The 18,900-nt window shown below is 37.5% G+C and overlaps 1 pseudogene; it reads left to right on the top strand.

The window, feature by feature from the left end:
• The first annotated feature begins 2,167 nt into the window (after positions 1–2,167).
• LOC101424123 (peroxiredoxin-6-like) lies at positions 2,168–2,896 on the top strand (annotated as a pseudogene).
• Positions 2,897–18,900: the final 16,004 nt, after the last annotated feature.

The raw sequence follows: 18,900 nt of genomic DNA, 5'->3' as shown, positions 1-18,900 counted from the left end.
TCAAAAACCTCTTGAAAACAGAGGCTGCCCCAAATGTCAGTTGAGCTGGTGGTTAGCGATGTGCCTTGAGTGAGCATCTGGTCACCTTCAGACTTTCAGGTCTTTGAACAAGTTGCTAACTTGACCTTGATCTCAAATAAAAATTGATTGCTTATTGTTTTCATTGTTTTGTCTACAGCTTCTCATTTCTGACTGGATGCAAAATTATTCCGAGTGCTATGTGTCCCCTTCCTCCCCAGTCTCTCTTCTTTTCCCTCTAATTACACTTTAGTTTCTCCCTTAATAATATCCCCCCTCTCCCTCCGCAAGTATTCATTCATAGAAACATCATGTGCCAGTTATTAGGCACCTACTCTGTACCAGGCAGTATGCCAGGTGATTTACATAAACTAAGTCTAATCTCTAGCTGAACAGAGACAGAGTGAGGGAAGGGGAATTATTTCAGTATTTTTCCCACTTCAAGATTTGCAATAAACATCCATTTTTATTTTGCCAAATGAAAAGTATTACCTGCCAGCTACTACAATCCATAAGAAGTGGTTAGCATAAATCAGACAGAACTGCAGGGCTGAAAGGGATGGTAGACTGTCACTTCCAGGTTTATCAGCCTTTGGGGCTAGGGTTGAAAATATTACGTATGGTAGCTTGTCCAGGAAATGCATCAGAAACAAAATGATAAAGATGCCCTTTTTATTATAATAACCACAAATGTGACCGTGGACTATTGGCATGGTCCACCTTCTTTTTTTCCTCTTAACTCTGATCTAATTTTCACGTAATCATCTGGGCCTCCCATTCACATGATTTCCAGAAAGTAAGCTAATTAGAAATTTTAGCAATTTTCCATGAAACAGTCTTGCCAAGCCTCCAGTTCTTAGGGGGTCCTCACTGGAGAACACCATTCTAGACACCTGCAAGCTAATCTGATTCATAACTTTTTGGTAACCCAAATAAAGTGCTCTTAAATAGTCCAAAATACCTATTTTTAATGCTTAATCTAAAGAATTTAGATCCATTTTCGTTGCTTTTTTCTTGCTTAACCCCAGTTATTTGAAAATAACACTTCAATTTCTTCGTACCTTTTTAAGTGATCTAGAGACCCTTATCTGTGCATAAATGATCTGATGCTTTAAAAAATGTTTTCATCTAAAATTTTTTAATTCATTGAATAGCTTTCTAATTTATCAATAATTTAAAAAATAAGTAATATTTGTTGACTGCTCACTAGGTGCCAAGAGCTGAAATGTGATTTCCATAAATTGTAGACAGTAGTGGCTAAGAGTGAAAGCTCTGGAATTTGGAAATCTGGATTTTCATCCCTGACTTCATCAATCCCAGGTTGTTTCAACTTGAGCAGATTACTCTTTGAGCTTCCATTTAGTCATTTGTTAAATTACAATAAGAAATTAGAGGTGGCTTCTGCTTCTGGAAAGAGATGGAGTAAGAGAGACCAGATTTATCTTTCCATCTGAAACAATAAAACAACTGGGCAAAATATATGAGCAATGGTTTCCAAGATGCCCGAGAAGGGTGACCCCTGAGAGACATAAAATGAAAGAAGTGAGCCCTATGCTAACTCCAGCACGTGTCTCCAGCTCATGGCACAGGGAGGGGAAAACCCAGGAGAGACTGGTGGACTCGCTGAGTTGAGGAGAGGGAGCTGCGCTGGAGAGAACAAGTATTCTAGCTTTTTTTTCACAGAATGCTGGAGAGGAAAGCTAATCAGAGAGAGAACTCAAGAGATTTGTAAAAGGCCTTCCTCTTGATTTCAGCAGAGCACTGCTCAGGGATGCATTTAAAGAAATGACCCTGGACCAAAGAAGGTATCATGTGAAAGGATTAGATTAGCACTACTGGGCACTCACCAGGCTGGGAATACTGACTGTAACAACAAGCAGGAATGGTACACCTTAAAATTCACAGAGCTCTGGATACAATTCACAGGTGGTCTTGCCTTAGTAGGAGGGAATAATTAACCCTAGAATACACATGCTGTTGTCCCATCTGACAAATCATAAAAGCAAGATACTAAAGGGTCACACTGTTTCCAAGTAATTTATTTCTGTTCCAGAATAAAACTCAAGAATATTTATAGGACTAAAATAACACCTGGCACTCAAAAAGGTAAAATTTGCAATGTCAGGCATCCAATAAAAAATTACCAGGCATGAAGAGCCAATTGGCTGGTGGCTACCACAGCTGTGTCTCCTCTCCCTCCCCCATCACGGCAGCCACTGCACACAGAGGTCTACTTCTGCGGGGTGAGGCCCCAGACCTCGAGGCCCATCCCACCAGCAGCTGACTCAGTTTCCACTACTATCTGGGAGACTCTTGGGGCATTCTCTTCTCCCACCCTCAGGATGTTACCCCAGTGTGCACCACAGAATTTGGCAGAGCTGCAAAGCTGGCACCAGAGTATGCCAAGAGGAATGTTAAGATGATTGCCCTTTCAAAGGACAGCGTTGAGGGCCATCTTGCCTGGAGCAAGGACAACGTAGACACTGATGAAGCCCGCATGGAAATGCTATATTTTCCAGGTGTCAGTGATAAGAATCGGGACCTTGCCACAGTGCTGTGCAGGCTGGACTCAGCACAAGAGGAAAAGGGCATGTGGGTGAAGGCTCCTCTGGTGTTTACAGTTGGTCTTCCTAAGGAACTAAACACATCTATCTTCTCTCTAGCTACCACCAGAGGGAACTCTGCTGAGATTCTCAGAGTAGTTATTTGTGTCTAACTGAGGACAGAAAATGAGGTTGCTATCCTGATTGACTGGAAGGATGGGCAGTGTGGTGATCCTTCCAACCATCCTAAAGAGGAAGCCAAAAAACTTTTCCCTAAAGGAATCTTCACCAAAGAGCTCCCACCTGGCAAGAAATACCTCTCCTATACTCCCTAGCCATAAACTTATCTGGGAAGTTGGTACTGGTACTGGTACTGGTACTGCTTACTTAGTACAGTGAGCCAGAAGATGCTAGCTGTTAATCATGCTTTCCTGTAGCAACTCATAAAAACACCCTAGTGTAATCACAGCTAAGATCTTTGCTTATTAGATGAAAATGGCCTAAGAAGTTCTTGAGATTCTTTACTCTGTTCCTTCACCTATATTCTGTTTTGTTCCTATATCTCAGCACTCTCTTTGAAATCTATCCTATATTTGGTACTGGAATCTCATTTCAGGGCTTGTGATGAACAAATAAATAGCATGGATGGTTGAGTAAGTCTACTTTGCTCCATCATAGAATGGCTCAATTTTTTAGCTGTACTCGTCAAATTCTTTTTCCATTATCATTTTAGGGAGTGTATTGGTCAGAGTTCACTAGGGAAACAGAACCAACAGGAGATATATATATATATATAATGAAATTTATGGTAGGAGTGGGGGAGCAACAGAATTTGAGATTCAACTTTCTCTGTAAAAACCCAAGTATATAACCCAAAGAACCTAAAATAACCCAGATGTTCTTTAATATTCAGTGTTTTGATCACAGCTTGGGGACATTTTTTCTCAATTATTTATTTTCTATCAGAAGTGGGAAGAAGAAAGAGAGGAAATTTAAAATATTTTGCTATAAAGAAAATAAAATTTTGTGATCAATTTATTTCAGAAGAGGAAATCTACAAAAGATGTTCTTTTGACTGCCAGGGAGGTTTTCCAGAAGGTAGAAGTGGTATCCTGCCATTTACAAGGAGTATTTCTGTGCATCAGTCCACTCTAAAATGTGATAAACATAAAAGAGCATACCTGGGAAAGAGAGGAGAGAATGATCGAAAATGGTTTATTATAGAACTGTTCTTGCAGTGAGTGACCATTTTCTGAATTTTTCTTTTTTGAGATTGCCAAATAAAATCCTCTGCTAAAACTGGAAAAACATTTATCAGACATGAAAAGAAGCAGGAAAATAAAGTCTTTTGTGAAAAGAAAACTTAATCCATCAAAACTGATTCAGAACCAATACAGATATTAGAATTTTCAGAGAAGGATATTAAAATAGTTCCCATGCATTCAAAAATATAAGTAGGAAAATGAAAGAATTTTAAAAGTCCAAACCAAACATCTGTAAATGAAAACGATACTATCTGAGATGAAAAATTCACCTGGATGGGAGTAACAGCAGACTAAACATTGAAGAAAAAAAAAAAAATAGAGAGATTGAAGACATAGCAATAGAAACTACCCAAGATGAAAATTGTCCAAGAGGAAAATAAACTAAAAATAGTGTCATGTGCTATGGAACTTTAAGCAGTCTACAATACATGTAAATGAGGTCCCCAAAGGGGGATAGAGTGGGTGAGAAACATCTTGAAGAAACAAAGGCTGAAAATTTTCCTACTTTGATAATATTTTAAAAATAAATATCCAAAAAGCTCAATGAATACTAATTATAGGAAACATGAGGAAAACTAGATGTAGGTAGAACATAATCAAATTGCTCAAAACCAGTAATAAAGAGAAAAAGCTTAAAAGCAGCAAGAGAAAAAAGAGACATTTTGTATAGAGGAAAACAATAAAGGTGACAGTAGATTTCCAATTGGAAACAATGCAAGAAAGGAGATAATGGAAAAACATCTTTAAAATACTGAGAAAAGAAAAATAAAACCCTATCAACCCAGAGTACCATGCCCAGAAAAGTATCTTTCAAAAATGACAGTGAAATAAAATTACTTCCAGACATATGAAAGACCTCACCCAGCAGACCCATGCTTCAAGAAATGCTAATGCAGTCTTTCAGTTAAAAGAAATATGATACCAGACAGAAATATGGATCTATATAAAGGACTAAAGAGTCCTGGAAAATGTAATTGCATGGACTAATGCATGGAAATTATTTTACTTATTATTATTATTATTTAAAGATTATTTCTCTCCCCTTCCCCCCCACCCTGGTTGTCTCTTCTCTGTGTCTATTTGCTGCGTCTTCTTTGTCCGCTTCTGTTGTTGTTGGCAGCATGGGAATCTGTGTTTCTTTTTGCCGCATCATCTTGTTGTGTCATTTCTCCGTGTAGGTGGCGCCATTCTTAGGCAGGCTGCACTTTCTTTCGCACTGGGCGGCTCTCCTTATAGGGCGCACTCCTTGCGGGTGGGGCTCCCCTATGCGAGGACACCCCTGCGTGGCACGGCACTCCTTGCACATATCAGCACTGCACATGGGCCAGCTCCACATGGGTCAAGGAGGCCTGGGGTTTGAACCATGGACCTCCCATGTGGTAGACGGATGCCCTAACCACTGGGCCAAGTCTGCCACCTATTTTACTTATTATTTAAGTCTCTTTAAAAGATAATTTATTGTTTAAAGAAAAATTGTAACATGTAATGGGGGATTTGTAACATGTATAGGTAAATATGTATAATAACAATAGATTAAAGCTGGGAGAGGAGAAGTAGAGGAATGCTATCTTACTATTGTAAGATTCATAAACTCTTAGGTTAAGTGGTATAATATCAATTGAAGATAGAATGTGATAAGTTAAAGATGCAAGCTATAAACCCTAAACAGACTTCTAAACAAACAAAACAAAAAATTATAGCTAATAAGTTAACAAATGAGATAAAATTAAATAAAAAATTACTCAACTGACCCAAAAGAAAGGAGAGAGAAAAAAGAAAAGGGAACAAAGAGATGAGACAAATAGAAAACAAATGGCAAGTTGACAGACTTCAACTGAAGCATACAAACATCACGTTAAATGCAAATGATTGAAACAATCCTATTAAAAGGTAAAGATTTCAGATAGGATAAAAAAGCAAGACTTAACTATATGTTGGCTAAAAGAAATAAATTTATATTTAACTTTAAATATAAAATAACAAATAAGTTAAAAGAATGGGAAAAAACACAGCATGCTAAAACTGAGCAAAAGAAAGCTAGAGAGACTATATTTACATCAGACCAAGAAGATTTTAGGGTAAATAATATCAACAGATATAAAGAACATAATTTCATAATGAAAATAGGTCAATCCATCCAGAGGACATAACAATCCTAATTATTTATGCTCCTAATAACAGAGCTTAAAAATACATGAAGCAAAACCTGATAGAACTGCAGGGGAAAATGAACATATTCACAATTAAAGCTAGAGATCAGAGCGGAAATCAATAGAACAGAAAACAGAGAAAGAATAGAGAAAATCAGTGAAATTAGAGGGTGGTTCTTGGAGAAGATTAATAAAGATAAATCTCTTGGAAGAAAGACTAAGGAAAAAATAGAGAAGAAAAAATTTATTAATATCATGAGTGAAAAAGGTAGCATCACTACAGATTCTAGATATACTAAAAGGTTAATAAAGAATTATGAACAACCCTATATTTGATAACTTCGATTAAATTCATAAATTACAAGAAAGAAACAGAACTAAAGGTCAGAAACAAATGAATAACCCTAAAAAATCCTAAAAAACAAAATCTGTAGTTAAAAATGTTTCCACAAAAAGAACTGCAGGCCTAGATGATTCACAGGTGAATTTTACCAAACATTTAAGGAAGAAATGATACCAATTCTACACAAACAGTTTCTGAAAATTGGAGAGATGGGAACACATTCCAATTCATTCTATGAGGCCAACATTACCCTGATACAAAAAAAAAAAAGAAAAGTAAACTATAAACCAATATCCCTCAGAAACATGCATGCAAATTTTCTAAATAAAATTTTAGCAAATCAAATCATTTGATAAATAAATTATGATCAATTAGTGTTTATACCAGGAATGCAAGGTTGGTTAAACATTAGAAAATCAATCAATGTAGTTACTCATATTAGTATGCCGAAAAGAAGAAACATATGGTCATATTTATAGATGAAAAGAAAGCATTTGACAAAATCTAGCATCCATTCCTAATATAAATTCTCAGCAAGCTAGAAATAGAAGGGAACTTCTTTAACCTGATAAAAGGCATCTATGAAAAACGTATAGCTAATATCAGAGTTAATGGTGAGAGACTGAATCTTTCCCCCTAATATAAGTAACAACCAGTATGTCTGCTCTCATCACTTCTACTCACCATTGTACTGTAAGTTCCATCAACTGAAAAAAAGCAAGAAAAAGGTTTAAAGTCATCCAGAGTAGACAGGAAGAAGTAAAACTTGTCTTCATTAGCAGACAAGCCCATCATCTATGTTGAAAATCCAATGGAATCTACAAAAGACCTACTAGAATAAGTGAGTCTAGCAAGGTTGCAGGATATAACATCAATATACAAAAAACAACTTTATTTTTAGATACTAACAATGAATAATCAAAAATTGAAATAAAAGAATGCAATGTACAGTAACATCAAAATATTAAATACTTAGGGATAAATATAACAAAAGATGTGAAAGGCTTATATACTGAAAGCTATAAAATGTTGCTGACATAAATGAAAGAAGACTCAAATAAATAGATAGACCGTGTTCAAGGGTCCGAGACTCAGTGTTGCAAATGTGGCAATTTTCCTCAGTTTGATGAATATATTCACTGCAATTCCCATCAAAGCTCATGTAAGAAAAAGTAAGATGAATAGCCTTATATCTCAAAGAAATTGAACTCATAGTTAAAAACTTTCCCACTAAGAAAACTCCAGGCCTCAATTGCTTTGTTGGTGAATCCTTACCAGGCTTTGTTTAGTTTTTTGCAGAAATGGACCAAAGTGATCCTAAACTTTACATAGAAATGTAAAAGACCTAGAATGGGCAAGATAACTTTGACAAAGAAGAGTCCAGTGGGCGGACTCACAGTGCTACGTGATTTCAATATCTGTAAAATTTCAGAATCAATACTGTGGTATTTGTGTTAAGGCAGACAAACAGATCAATGGATCAGAATAGAAAGTCTAGAAAGACACACAAAGATACATAGACAACTGATTTTAGGGAAAGTTGCATAGACAATTAAGTGAAACAAGGATAGTTTTTTTAACAGATGGTGCCAGATTAATTGTATATCCAAACACAAAATATGAAGACCAATCCCTGTCTCTTACCATATATAAAAGCTAACTAATAATGGATGATAGATCTCAATTTAAATCTTAAAACTTCAGAACTTCTAGAAATAAACATAGGAGAAAATCTTTGTTATCTTAGATAGATGCCAACAAGTGTGATCCATAAAAAAAGTTGATAAACTGGACCTAATCAAATTTTTAAAAATTATAGCCTTCAAAAGTCATTGTTAAGAGAAGGAAAACAAACCACATACTGTGAGAAAATATTTGTCAGTCATGTATCTGATAAAGGATTCACATCTAGAAAAAATAACTTTCAAATCTAAATAATAAGAAAATAAACAAAAATGGGAAAATAATTGGAACTGGCACTTTACATAAGAAGTTGTATAGGGGGAAAGTAAGCACATGAAAAGATGTTCAGCACCATTAGTCAGTAGAGAAATGCCAATTAAAACCACAATGGGATACCATTCCACATTTGTGAAAATTGCTAAAAATAAAAAGCCTACCTATAACCAAGGGTTGATGAGGATGTGGAAGAAGAGGCGGGAATACAAAATGGTAAAATAGCAAGTCCTTAATATGTTTAAAATACACTTTCCATCCAAATCTTGTACATAAATATTCATATTTGCAATACCCGAAAGCTAGAAAACCTAAATATCCCCAAACAGATGAATGGATAAACAAGTTGTGGTCTATCTATGCAATTGAATAGACTCAGCAATCAAATGGAATTAATTATAAATACACATACCGCTATGGAGGTACCTCAAAATAATTACCTTGTGTGAAAGAAGCCATATTCCCCCCACCAAATAAAAGAGTACATTTTGTATAATTTCATTGATGTAAGATGCTAGAAAATGCCAACTAATCTATCGTGATAGCTGCCTGAGGAAGGAGTGGGAGGGGAGATACAGGATGGAGATAGATTCAAAAGGAACATGAGGAAACTGCTGGGGTTTATGGATATGTTCACTATGTTTTATTGTGATATGTCTAGATTTATCCAGCCATATGCTTTAAATATATGTAGATTTTAGGTGCAATAAATCTGTTACAAAAAGACAAAAAAAGGCAATAAAAACAGTTCCTAAAACTTGAGGTCATTTTGAGCGCTAATGAGTAAGTACATATAAAGCACTTTGCACATTTCTTAGCCCACGGTAAGTATTAGTATTCAGTGACGACAGTTGTTAATGTTGTAACCTTTCTTTACTCGGCAATCATTAGCCTCTACTTTAAGAAGGGTTGAAGTCCAGGCTGGACGTCTCTGTTGTAAGGAAAGCAGATGGACTTCTGGCACCACCGCAAAATTGAAAATACGAAAGAGAAAATGTTCCGCTGGTTCATAGAGTGCATTAAAGTAATGTCTCAAGTCCCATTTTGGCTCCTAAATCAAGAAAACTTGCATTTTGTGTTCTCTCTGGTTACGCACGTCACTGGATACAAAATGCCCTGCATTCTCTTAGAGAATTTAAGAGATTTAAATGAGCAACTGCCAAGGAAGTTGCCTTAGTGTGGGTTCCCCCAGAAGCTGAACTTGAGGCACTGAAGCGACAGCCAGGAGCCCTGCGGGTTATGAGTTGTGGCCTCAGGAAACACTAGAAGTGAGCGGGGAAATACAATCGGGCAGGAAAGACAAGTGGCAAGAGCTGCGTTATCAAGGCAATGACCAGGGCGAGCAGCTCTGTGCTGCTGCTCGTTGCCTCTGGGAGACAGTAGAGAAGGCAGAGCAGAGTTGCCCAAAAGATCCAGAGAGGGCAGCTCTGCCTCCCGGCTGCCTTCCCACTTCTGCTCCCATTGTTGCTGGAGGCCTGCGCCCAGGAGCCTCCCTCGGGCATTTCCAGTTTGCCCTGAGCCTGGGCCAGAGTTAAAGCTCCCGGACAAATGGGTGCAGCAGGTGTTTGCAATAAGCAGCCTTCAGCGTGCAGGGTGAGAAACACGGAGATCCACAGCCTCAGCTACGTAGACCTTCCAGGAATGCAGTTTTTTTCCAACTGTCTTTGCCAGTTCCGTTCTCTTCACAGTCTATTTCAGCCGACTGGTCTTTCTCGGCTGCTGTTGAAGGATTGCTTCACCACATCTGGGTGCATGGCTGCAATTTGTTAACCATGTAGTTGGAAAATGCCGTGGGATTCAAAGATGCACTGCAGCTGTCCCACGCTTGCTATGAACAAAGAGCATTGCGCAGGCTTCCTTCCGAAAGAAGCCAAATCACGGATATTTGTACGCAGTTTTTCAGATGTGCTTTGTCTCTTTTTTTAATAGTTGTAGGTATTTATTACAACACTGGTGATAATTCATTTTTCACGCTTAATCATGGTCTCAGGGAACCATTATGTTGACATTTTCCATTTCAGTTTTCTGAGATGACGTGTTTTACACAGGAAACTTGACTACAGAAAGATTTATTGGCCCAAGCATTCATGACCTTCTCCAAAATAACAGGCTTGTTCTTACTCATCAGTCTGAACCAACAATATAATTTTCCTTATCCGAAATAGAAACCAACATCAATGATAGTTGATCTCAGAAACATAAAAGTTGATCATTATCAAGTGACTACTACAGGGGAAATTTTCAAATTCAACTGAAAACTAACTATTTTAAAATATTCAGGCTGTGGGAGGTACTCAAGCCAGACCTGATCACCATGATCAGTAGCAAGGATTTTCCGAGAATCTCAAGCCTCCAGTGATGCATGTAGCTAGCTGATTTTTTTTGTCTTTATTTTTTTAATGTTACATTAAAAAATATGAGGTCCCCATATATCCCCCCACCCCCCTCACCCCACTCCGCCCGTATCAAAAACCTCTTTCATCATCATGGGACATTCATTGCATTTGGTGACTACATTTTTGAGCACTGCTGCACCTAGAGGACAGTTTGGTGGTTTCTCAAAAAACTGGCTATAGGTTTGCCATATGACCCAGCAATTCCACTGCTGGGTATATACCCAGTAGAACCGAAAACAAGGACACAAACCCATATATGCACACCAATGTTCATAGCAACATGGTCCACAATTGCCAAAAGTGGGAATCAACCCAAATACCCATCAACAGATGAATGGATAGATAAAATGTGGTATATACAGACAATGGAATACTGCTCAGCTATAAGAACGATACAGTACAAACACACGTGATAACATGGATGAATCTTGAGAACCTTATGTTGAGTGAAGCAACCCAGGCATTGAAGGACAAATACTACATGACCTCACTGACAGGAAATAAGTAGCTAGCTGTTTTTAACATTTTTTTCTCTCCCAAGAGTCTATAATTCTTTACAATACCCACAGAATGTTCTGTCATGTGGGGGCCTGCATTAGTTATCTATGCTGCATAACAAATTACCCAAAATATGGTGGTTTAACACAACATTTATGATCTCAGCGTTTTGTGGCTCAGGACTCTGGGCATGGCTTCGCAGTGTCTTTTGTCTCCAGCTTTGCAGTGTCTTTTGTCTCCAGGTTTCTCCTAGGGCTGTTAATCAAGGTGTTAGGTCTGCTGTCACCTCAAGTCTCCACCAGGGGAGATTTTGTCACTTGGCTGTGGCACGGTTCAGCTCCTCGCGGGCTGTCGGACTGCCGCCTCCTTCAGTTCCTTGAACCGTGCGTCTCTCTGCAGGGCAGCTGTCATGTGCCAGTTGGCGAGCACGACTCCCTGCAAGCGAGGGGGCCATTGACAACAAGTAACAAGATCCTCTGTACCCTCATCTCGGAAGTGACATCCCATCGCTTGTGCTGTGTTCTCTCCGTTAGAGGCACCGTACTGGGTCCAGCCCGCTCTCAGGGGAAGGAGACTCCACAAGGGTGTGGAAACCAGATCGTTGAGAGCCATTGTAGAGGCTGCCCCAGAATCTGGAATTCTCACGAACTTTCGAGGAAAGGAATGTTCCTCCCCTGACACCTCCAGCAAACAATCTTAAATGCCGAGGAATCTCACAGGAGGTGAGGGATGAAGGGGCCGGGCCGTGGCTTGCTTGGTGCAGGGTTCTGTCCCCTGGTTAGCCTTGTCCCCCATGGCACATAGTAGGCACTCAATAAACACACTGAGTGAATGAAGATCATAATTCATTGTGGCCAAAAACAGTTACATCCCTGATGTTTGCAAAGGGTAGAATTCAAATTAGATGGGGTGAACTAGGGTGTCGGGAATATATGGGTATTTGTCAGAATTTCATGTATAAACGACGTGACATCTATCAGTGAGGAAATAAAGAACGCACTAAATGATACTGGGACAAGAGATTCTCCATCTGGAGAAAATAACATTCATACCCTACCTCCCACCCACCAAGCAGAAAAATTAATTCCAGATGGATTAAAATCTAAATATATAAACAAAACCTTAACAAAAACATAAGAGGAATATGTTTATGATTTTGGGAAAGGCTTGAAAATGCTATAAAAAAAAGGTGGATAAATCTTAAACATACCATAATTTTAAAGTTTCATTTTGCAAAATATAGATATTTTATAGACATTTTAATTATATTGTATCCGTGTTATAAAATTAAAAAAGCATTAAAAGCATTTATAATGCAAATTAAATAGATACCCAGAAAGGGGGTGGTAGCACAACATCATGAACGTAATTAACAGCTCTGAATTTTATATATGAATGTGGTTGAAAGGGGGAAATTTTAGGTTGTACATATGTTACCAGAATAAAGATTTTCAAAACAACAACATAGTGCTATATAGCATGGTGAACTCTTTTGTATAGAATGGCCTATGGTTAATAATACAGTTATAAAAATGTTCTTTCATGAATTGTAACACTAATGCAATATGTTAATTATAGGGTGGTATATGGGAACTCTGTCTTGTGCACATGATTTTTCAGCAAACCTACAACTTCTTTAATTTTAAAAATTAGGCAAAAAAAAAAAACACAAAAAAAAAAAACCACAAAAGATATCCAGAATGTATAAATGACTCCATTTCAATAAGAAAATATTTTCATGAAGTATAGTTAAAAGATAGATAAAAATTTTACCATAATATATGTAAACATAATCATTGAGTTTCTACATTTGAATTTCACAAATAGGAAATTCATAGAAGAAGAAATACAAACGTCCAACTATGTGGAAAATATGTTCAACTCTACTTATTATTCATGGAACTGAAAACTCAGAGTTGGTGCAATGATTAACTTTCATGCAAAAACTTGGAATAATTCGGCACAGTCATTTTGCAAAAGAATTTGGCAGAAGTTATTAAAAATGAAAATGAAAATATGTGTCCCCCTCGACTGAACAATTCTCTTCCTGGCTACACTGGAGAAACCTGGCACATGGCTAGAGAAGCAAGGATATCCATCATTCAGGGAGCAGCTAAATAAGACTAGCAAATCTTTTCTATGGAATAACTCTAAAAGTTAAAAAGAAATTGGTAGTTCTCTATGCTCTGACAAGGGAAGGTCTCTAAAACATTTTTAAATGACTTGGACAGTGATACAACTGTATGAAACTATTCAGAATCAAAAAAGTCTCTCTATATCTATATTTCTGTATTTCTTTAAGTTCTGCTTTTGAATTTCATAGATAGGAAATTCATCAGGGAGGAAATGCAAATGGCCAATAACTATATCAATATGAAATTTCTATATTTATATAAGTGCTTAAGTGCATTCATACAAACCTACATGCATACACATAGCAAAAGGGATAGAAGTAACACTGGAAAGAGTATCAAAAGGGCTTTAGATTTATTTGCTATTTTTAGAATAAAATATGGCAACATAATTGATGTATGAGTTGGGTAATAAAAATAAATAAAAGTAATTTAAAACCATGGCGTTGGGTAAACTAAAGGATAAAAAGACAGACCATAGAACGATATGACAATAGAAAGCTGAAAGACAAAATGAATTAAATAAGTATAACTTTACAGTAATAACGATGAATGTTAATGGATTGAACTCCCTGATCAAAATCCATAGACCGATAGAATGGATAAAAAAAATATGAGCCATCTTATGTTGTCTACAGGAGATCCACCTCAGACATAAGGACACAACCAGGTTAAAAACAAAATGTTGGTAAAAGGTATTCCATGAAAATAGTAACCAAAAAAAGAGCTGGAGTAGTGATACTAATATCAGATAAAATAGATTTCAAATGCAAAACTGTTATAAGGGATGAAGAAGGTCATTATATATTAATAAAAGGGGCAATTTGCCAAGAAGAAATGACTATACTAAATATTTATGCATCCTGAATGCCCCAAGATACATGAGACACACACTGGCAAAACTGAAGGAAGGAATAGATGTCTCTACAATAATAGCTGGAGACTTCAATATACTACTCTAAGTACTGGAATGTCTGGACAGAGGATAAATAAAGAAACAGAGAGCTTGAATAATGTGATAAACAATCTAGACCTAACAGACATCTAAAGAGCACTGCACCCCAAAACAACAGTGTATACTTTCTTTTCAAGTGCTCATGGAACTTCTCCTAGATAGACCATATGTTGGGTCACAAGACAAGTCTCAATAAATTTAAAAATATTGAAATTATACAAAACACTTTCTCTGATCATAAAAGAATGAAGCTGGAAATCAATAATGGCTGGGAAAAAGGAAAATTCATAAATGTATAGAGATTAAACAACACATTGTCAAGTAATCAGAGGGTCAAAGAAGAAATTGTAAGAGAATTCAGCAAATATCTTGAAACAAATGAAAATGAAAATACAGCATATCAAAACCTATGGGCCACTGCAGAGGCAGTGATGAGAGCGAAATTTATAGCTCTCCATGCTTACATTAAAAAAGAAGAAAGAGGGAAGTGGATGTGGCTCAAGTGATTGGGCTTCTACCTACCATATGGGAGGACCTGGCCTCAATCCCTGGGCCCTCCTGGCAAAAAAAAAAAAAAAAGAAAGAAAATCATGCCTGTACAGCGAGCCAGTGCCCGAGCGGGGAGCTGAGTGCCTGTGCGGCAATCCGAGAGCCCACGCAGGATTCCAGTGCCCACACAAGTGAGTCACGCAGCAAGATGATGGCACAACAAAAGAGTGACAAAGGAGAGAGTGTAGGCAAGGTGCATCAGAAACCAGGAACTGAGGTGGCGCAATTGACAGGGAACCTCTCTTCACATCAGAGGTCCCCAGGATCAAATCCTGGTGAATCCTAGAGGAGAAAAATGAGAAGAGAAGACAAAAAGGGAAATAGATACAAAAGATCAGACAGTGAATAGACACAGATGCAACAAAACAGCGGGGGGAGGGGGGGAGGGGAGGAAAGAGGAAAAAAAAGAAGAAAGAGCTAAACTTGAAGATCTAACTGCACACTTGGAGGAACTAGAAAAACAACAGCAAACTAATCCCAAACCAAGCCAAAGGAAAGAAATAGTAAAGATCAGAGCAAAAATAAATGAAATCAAGAACAACAACAACAAAAAGAGAGAGTCAATGCAGCCAAAAGTTGGTTCTTTGAAAAAATAAACAAAATCAACCAACTCTTAGCTAGAATGACAAAGAAAAAAAAGAGAAAAGATGCAAATAAAAAAATCAGAAATGAGAGGTGGAAATTACCATTGACCCTGCATAAATAAGATCATAAGGGAATACTATGAATGACTGTATGCCAAAAAACTAGACAATGAAGAGGGGATGGCAAAATTCCTAGAAATATACAAACCACCTACACTGATCTTAGAAGAAATAGGAGACCTCAACAAACCAAGCACAATGAAGAGATGGAAAGAGTCATCAAAAATCATGAAAAGCCCAGGATCAGATGGTTTCACAGGTGAATTTTACCAATCATTCAAAGACGAGCCAATACCAATCTTGCTCAAGCTCTTACAAAAAACTGAACAGGAAAGAATGCTACCAAATTCATTATATGGAGCCAACATCACCCTAACACCAAAGCCAGATAAAGATACTACAAAAAAAGAAAATCATTACAGGCCAATATCTCTAGTGAATATAGATGTAAAAATCCACAAAATAATTGCAAACAGAATTCAAAAGCACATTAAAAGAATTATACACCACAATTAAGTGAGTTTTATCTCAGGTATGAAAGCGTGGTTCAACACAAGAAAATAAATTACTGTAATAAATTACACTGAAAAACTGAAGAAAAATCACATGATCCTCTAAATTGAGGCAGAAAAAGCAATTGACAAAATACAGGACCCTTTCTTGGAAAAAATACTTCAAAAGATAGGAATAGAAGGAAACTTTATCAAAATGGTAAAGTGCATAAATGAAAAACCTACAACTAGCATTGTACTCAATGATTAAAGATCGAAAGCTTTCCCGATGAGATGAGGTACAAGACAAGGATGCCCCCTGTCACCATTATTATTCAATATTATGCTAGAAGTTCTAGCTAGAGTGATTAGACTAGACAAGGAAATAAAAAGCATCCAAATAGGAAGAAGTAAAAAGTAGAAGTAAAACTTTGCTATTTGCTGATGTCATGATCCAATATCTAGAAAATCCTGAAAAATCTACAATAAAGATACTAGAATTAATAAATGACTTCAGCAAAGTGACAGGACAGAAGGATATGCAAAAATCAGTAGCGTTTCTATACACTAGTAATGTGAAATCTGAGGAGGAAATCAGAAAAAAAAAATTCCATTTATAATAGCAACAAAAACAATCAAATATTTAGGAATAAACTTAACCAAGGACATAAAAGACCTGTATTCAGAAAACTACAAAACATTGTTAAAAGAAACCAAAGAAAACTTTAAATAAATGGAAGGATAGTCTGTGTTCATGGACTGAAAGATTAAATATAGCTATGATGTCATTTCAACCCAAACTGAATTACAGATTCAACACAATCCCAATAAAAATCCCAGCAGCCTTTTTTTTTTTTCAGAAATGGAAAAACTAATTATTAAATTTATTTGGAAGGGTAAGGGCCCCAAATAGCCAAAATGATGTTAAAGAAGAATGAAATTGGAGGTCTCTAAGTTCTGGACTGTAAAGCTTATTATTATACTTAGTTACAGTGGTTATAAAAAAAAAAAAAAGGCTTGGTACTGGCATAAAGAGAGACATATTGACCAGTGAAACTGAATCGAGAACTCAGAAATAGACCCTCACATCTAAAGTCAAGTGATTTCTGACAAGGCAGTCAAACTCTCGCAGCTGGGCCAGAACAGTCTGTTCAACAAATGGTGTTAAGAGAATAGAATAGCCCTATCCAAAGAAAAGAAAGAAGACCCATATATCACACCATATGCAAAAATTAACTCAAAATGGATCGATGACCTAAATATAAACACGACAACCATAAAATTCCTAGAAGAAAGGGAAGCAGATATGGCTCAAGCAGTTGGGTGCCCACCTACCACATGGGATTCCCAGGTTTGTGCCCAGTGCCTCCCAAAGAAGACAAGCAAGACAGCTAGGTGATGTGATGTGCTGGTACGGTAAATTGACATAGCAAGATGAAGCAATGGGAAGCAGACTTGGCCCGATGGATAGGGCTTCTGCCTACCACATGCGAGGTCTGCGTTCAAACCCCTGGCCTCCTTGACCCATGTGATGAGCTGGCCCACGTGCAGTGCTGTTGCACGCAAGGAGTGCCCTGCCACGCAGGGATGTCCCCCATGTAGGGGAGCCCCATGTGCAAGGAGTGTGCCCCGTAAGGAGAGCCGCCCAGTGTGAAAGAAAGTCCAGTCTGCCCAAGAATGGCATCGCACACACGAAGAGCTGACACAACAAGATGACTCAACAAAAAGAAACACAGATTCCCAGGGCCGCTGATAAAGATAGAAGCGGTCACAGAAGAACACACAGCAAATGGACACAGAGAGCAGAAAACCGGTGGCGGGGGCAGGGTGCAGGGTGGAGGAGAAGGGGAGAGAAATAAATTTTAAAAACCTTAAAAAAAAAAAAGATGAAGCAATGAAGAGACACAATGAGAGACACAACAAGCAGGGAGCAGAGGTGGCTCAAGAGATTAGAAGCCTCCTTCCCATGCAAAATGGTCCCAGTTTTGGCTCCCAGTGCCTCCTAAAAAGAAGACAATGAACAGGCACAGAGAGCAGACAGCAAGTGCAAACAATGAGGTGAGGGAGAAATAAAATAAATCTTAAAAATAAAAATAAAAAAAAACAACTCCTAGAAGAAAATGTAGGAAAACATGTTCAAGATCTTGTGGTAGGCAGTAGTTTCTTTAACCTTACACCCAAAACAAGAGCAACAAAAGAAAAAATAGATAAATGGGACCTCCTCAAAATTCAACACTTTTACACCCCAAGGACTTTGCCAAAAGTGTGAAAAGGCAGCCGACTCAATGGGAGAAAATATTTGGCAATCACATATCCATTAAGAGTTTAATATCCATGATATACAAAGAGATCATACAACTCCACAATAAAAAAGCAAATTACCAGATTTTAAAATGGGCGAAAAACTTGAAAAGACAATTGTGCAAAGAGGAAATACAAATGGCGAAGAAACACATGAAAAATTGTTCAACATTACTAGCAATTAGGGAAATGCAAATCAAAACTACAATGTGATATCATTTCACACCTATTAGCCTGTCCACTATTAAAAAGTCGGAAACGTTTGTAAATGTTGGAGAGGATGTGGAGAGATATCAACGCTTATTCACTCTTGGTGGGCATGTAGAATGGTACAGCCACTGTGGAGGACGGTTTGGCATTTCCTGAGGAAGTTGAATACAGACTTGCCATGACTGGAAATACCATTGCTGGACATATACCCAGAAGAACTGAGAGCAGAGACACGAACAGATATCTGCACACCAATGTTCATAACAGGATTATTCACAATTGCCAAAAATTGGAAACAATCCAGGTATCTATCAAGTGATGAGTAGATGAACAAATTGTGGAATGGAATATTATGGTGTAGTAAGAAGAAATGAAGTTGTGAAGCATATGACAACATGGATGAACCTGGAGGACATTATGTTGAGTGTAGCGAGCCAGAAACAAAAGGC

This window comes from Dasypus novemcinctus, chromosome 24 (assembly GCF_030445035.2).
Source record: "Dasypus novemcinctus isolate mDasNov1 chromosome 24, mDasNov1.1.hap2, whole genome shotgun sequence".
Taxonomy (NCBI): Eukaryota; Metazoa; Chordata; class Mammalia; order Cingulata; family Dasypodidae; genus Dasypus; species Dasypus novemcinctus.
This window is presented reverse-complemented; position numbering and strand designations above follow the sequence as displayed.